Raw genomic sequence first — 4936 nt, 5'->3', positions numbered from 1 at the left:
ACACACACAGACTCACACACAAACAAACTCCTCTTTGATGTTTTTTACACATTCTAAAACTCCTCGATACTCAGACAGCCAATCAGAATCATCATCAGTCTCCAGTGTTGACAGGAATGTACGGAGTCCCAGAAGTGACAAACATCACTGCCCTTCATAGTGACACAAATATACTGAGTTGTTACAGTCACACTCTGGACTGTAACAACAGTTACTGAGCTATAGATTTCAGACGCTTAACAGCAGAAACATCCCAATGCAGTTACTGGCTGGGCTGGGAGTATTTTAAGCAATAATAAATGTACATAAACGCAAACATGCAGACGTTTGATTTGATTCAGTTAACGAACACGACGCCGATCTATGGAACCTGTAGTGACTGTACATCAGCACTGATGTGTCGCTAAGCTTCAGCCAATCACAAACCAGTACAACAGAGAAAAAGTGACTCAGACTGATGGTGAAACATCCATATATACTGCCTATAGAGTACTGCAGTACTTTAATACTAGATGAGTAAACATAAACCATTGTGAGGGTTGGATGTGAACGTGAGCTGCCGTTTCACATGGTGCTTTTTGACTCTTCTGGGCCTCCGTGCTGCAGGAACTCAGACTGCCCCCTGTTGGTCTGTTGGTGGCGTGGTCGCGGTGTGAAACCTCATATCTCCGTGTGGTTCTTTTCTTCCTGTCGTTGGTTTTTAGAAGCCTTAATTATGGACTAACTTAATAACTTAAACTTTACCTGCATCTTGGATCGTGGCTTTAGTTATCGATCTGCCGGCTCAGAGTCTCTGAGTCGGCGCCATTTTTGGTGGATTTTCTTTGCGGTGGTGTAAAACGGTTGGATGTTTGGCTGGAGTTCTGCAGGGAGGGCTTGTGTTTCTTCCTCTTCGGTGTTTCTGTACAGATTTGTGATTTTCTGCATGCTGGAACTGACTTTGTGTTTTGTGTTTCGGCTTCAGCCTCCGTGGCGTTTTGACGTTTGCTGCTGTCGGCCCGCGGTCCTGCCCTCCGGTGACTTGACTCGGACTCGTTAGCTTTGTTAGCATTCCTCACCCGGAGCAACGGTGTCTGCTAGCCGTGAGCTAACAAAATGCCGGCGGTGCCACCTTTGATATTCTGCGATTTTTGAGCCGTTGTGTTTGTCTCAGAGGCTTTAAGCAGCTTTTTACCGTCGGGAGAATGTAGAACTTTGTACAATCAGATTCTTATTATGACGATGATATGATTATGATTATTATTCTCGATATACTGCATTTGTATATTTACAAGCTTTTTAATGTTCGGATCAGACTTCCAGTGCTAGCGTTGTGTGAGTCCGCCTGTAGAGAACACATTGTGCACTATTAGCTTTATTATTTTGTTGAGTGTTGAGTTCCTCAGCTGCTGCTGAATGTGTTTGCCACAGCACTGCTGCCCTTTAATTTATTGACATCTCTGTGCCATTCGGCATCCCGCCTCAGAAACGCTCGGAGCTGAGGAGGCTGAATACTGAGTCAAAGGTCGGGGTGTTGGGGGATGGGCGGGGCCACGCTGAGGCGGAGCATTACACCTCTTGTCATACTGTGTCCCATTCGCTGCTAGAAACAGCTGGGAAAATGACCGGGCCGTCAACGTGTTCAAAAATCTGAGATCATATTTGTAAAGAGGCGGAGCTAGAACTGCACAGGTGTGCTGTGATCCCGGCTAGCAGTGTGCACATGTATCCGCAGGTCAAAGGTGGCCTTTAACTCCAACCAGCTGAATGAAAACACACAAAGAGCAGAAAGCGTTGTGAAACGTATTTAAGCTGCTCTGACCTTTGATTTTATTCAGATTTTAGTTTTGGAGACAAAAACCTTTCCCTGTCCTTCAGCCTCTTCAGACTGAGCGTGACCACCGTGGGGACTCTGAATAGCACCTCCGGCGTGAATGGCTGTTTTCTACAATAGTCTGTGTTTTCTAAAAGCAGCACCTCCACTTTGACCTTTGACGACACTTGAAAGTATTTATTAGTTGTGAAAATACTGGTGGACGCACAAACGTCCCCACAAATATCTGAGATGTCATTTTTTAGAACTCTTTTGGTGTTTATGCTTGAAACTGAAAAATTCATCTTAGAGTAGATTTCACGTGTTATTATAGGAACACTGCTATGATGTTTCTCCTGTGTTTCTACTGGATACTCAGTGGGCGTGGCCTCTCCATGTTTATCTGAACGATCCAATCCAAAGCAGGGACTTCCTGCTTCTTCAGCTGAACGTCTTCAGGTCGGATGCTAAAGATGCTCACAGGTCAGAGGTTCCTGTTTTGAAGCCTCACCTGAGAGAACAGGAAGGAGGAGGTCGCTTCAGACACCTGGGATACTGTTAGCCACGCTTAGCTCCTCTAGCCACAAGCTAAAGGGGTTTTAATCAGCTAGCATGTTAGCTTGTGGCTTACAGGTAATGGTGACAGTAAAGCTAATGATGCTAACAGACCGCATTTCCCATGAAACATCGGAATAATCAGTCTAACGACTCAGACAAGGACAGGTTTGAGCTGGGGCAGTTTTATAGACCAATGATGAAGTATGATGGCAGCCCGCCCACAACACGTGCTGAGGCACCCCGAAACAAAACCACGAGCGCTAACAGTCCTCTCTGCTGCTGAAGGCTGATTTAAGTTTATAAAGGTCTTTTTTTTTTTACATATTGTTTCCAGTAAACGTCAAAGAGCGCATTAAATATCTCTCTGAGCTTTCTGTCTTCATGCTGGTCTAACTCTGGTCCAGGGAAATAAACCATCACACAGGAACTGAAGCAGCACATCACAGTTTATTATCATTTAAAGCAGAGGTCTCCAACCTTTTTTGCACCACAGACCAGTTTATGCCCGACAATATTTTCACGGACTGGCCTTTAAGGTGTCGTGGATAAACACAACAAAATAAAACTAGTACCGGTACCGAAAAAAGATTTATTCATAACACACGTGAAAGGACCCAGGAAAACCGAGTAAACGATAAAAACGATAACAAAATAACACTGAAAACCGATAAAAACCCTGAAAACCATACATTTCACACCTGAGCCTCAACTCTCGCGGCCCGGGGGTTGGGGACCGCTGATTTAAAGAAGTGATGGTACAGCCACAGAAGAGTGAAAAGCCTGGTGAGTTTCAGGCCTCAGTCCCACAGTCAGAGACCACCTGGGAAAATGAGCATCCTTGATTGGCCGGCAGGTCACCAAACAGCAGTGAAACCTGAAAAAGCGCGACAGGCCTGAGAAACTAAGGCTGTTTGCCTTCAAAGTAAAAGCTGTGCTTTACTGCCACAAACAAAATAGCCAACCCTCGGCAACCGGCAGACAATACTTATTGTTCCTGTGGTTGCCGGGGTTACAGACTGCTCTGTGAATCCAGAGAGGAACCAATCAGCTGACTCCTCTTCGTTGTCTTAAAACACTTCTTGAAGTTTGACTGAGGACGAGGCGTGCCAGCCGCGCTCTCGGGTCCTTCTTTGACGTTTGATTAGCTTCGGTTTGATTTTATGGATCAAAAACATTTTAGTTGAACTTCAGTTTCAAACCAAACTGCAGATGTTTTGCGTAATTAAATCAATTATAAATGAAAATGATAAACGAGTCTCTGTATCTGAGTGTTCTCGGCCCGTCACTGTGTGCTGGTGAAGGTTCAGTCTGAAGCTCCTCCTCCTCCATCGCCCACCATGTTGGCGCTCCGTCACATCCTGTCAGCTCGCTCTATGATGGATATTGTTCTGTACTGTAGTAACTGGACTATGCTGCATGCTCGTGTGTAACTGTGTGAGGGCGAGAGTGTGTTTGGACTTTTCTTCTGCATCGTGTTCAAAGTGTTTCTGTAAATAAACTGAGGTGGTCAAACGCTGCGCTCTGATTGGTCTGTTCTCACTTTCAGCATCCACAACAACAACAAAACATTTTTATTCAGAAATCTTCAAACAAGATTCATCTGATGGACAAACAAACATTTTCTTCCTTTTGTTGTTCTATTGTCCCATAAATAAAGCATAAAAACAGGAAATACTCCCGCACGCCTGAGAGGTTTCACTGTGATTTTAAATAACAGATTTTTCTGATTTTACTGCATTACTGTAAAACTCTGTGATTCATGTTTTATTGGATTTGTCCAGTTTCATTTGGTCCCCTGTAAAGTTAAGTCTTGGAGATGTTTCATTCTAATATCAATAATATTGTGTGAATAAATGATGAAAAGCTTCAGCTGGGAGCAGGTTTATCTCACGGGGACGAGGAGAGACCAGCCCGGGTCCGACTCCGACCCCGACCCGCCGCCCTTTGCTGAGTGTGGACGGGTCTACATTAAGGGAGTAAACATGTTTATGATGATCACTCAGGTGTTCGTCACAGCTCAGTCTCAGATTAACCAATGAACAGGTTTTAATAACTGATCAATGAAAACTGAACAGGAGGGAGGAGGAGCTTATGTCTCCGTGATGAAGACCAGCAGCAGAGTTTCTGTGGGAGAAGAGGAAGCAGGAAGGAGGATTTCTCATTGTTGGCACAACTGTACTTAAAAAAACCAATTGATTTGATTGGTCTATAGTTGCTGTAGTGGGCGGGGCAGTGCTTCACATCCAGCTTAGTGAAAAGGCCTGAGCGGTGGTGTGGCAGACAAATCTGTCCTGAACATAATTTAAAAAGTAACAAATATTAATTATATTAAAAAACTGCTCAACACCAAAGCAGTGAGCTGCAACAGCACACGCAGCAATGGAAGACGCGCCTGGCTGATCATGGTTTGAGACTCAACAGCAAGAAGACCGAGTACGTGGAAGCTGGCCCCCAAACTGATGGCACCATTAACATCGACGGGGAAGACCTGAAGAAGGCTGACCAATTCAAGTACTTGTGATCGATGATCAGTGTCGACAGGATATCCTTCAGGACGTGCGAGCAAGGGTCAATGCCGCATGGACG

Source organism: Pundamilia nyererei, unplaced genomic scaffold (genome assembly GCF_000239375.1).
Source record: "Pundamilia nyererei isolate P.nyererei 1_Seehausen unplaced genomic scaffold, PunNye1.0 scaffold00266, whole genome shotgun sequence".
NCBI lineage: Eukaryota > Metazoa > Chordata > Actinopteri > Cichliformes > Cichlidae > Pundamilia > Pundamilia nyererei.
The sequence above is the reverse complement of the archived record's forward strand: the minus strand, read 5'-3'. Positions refer to the sequence as shown.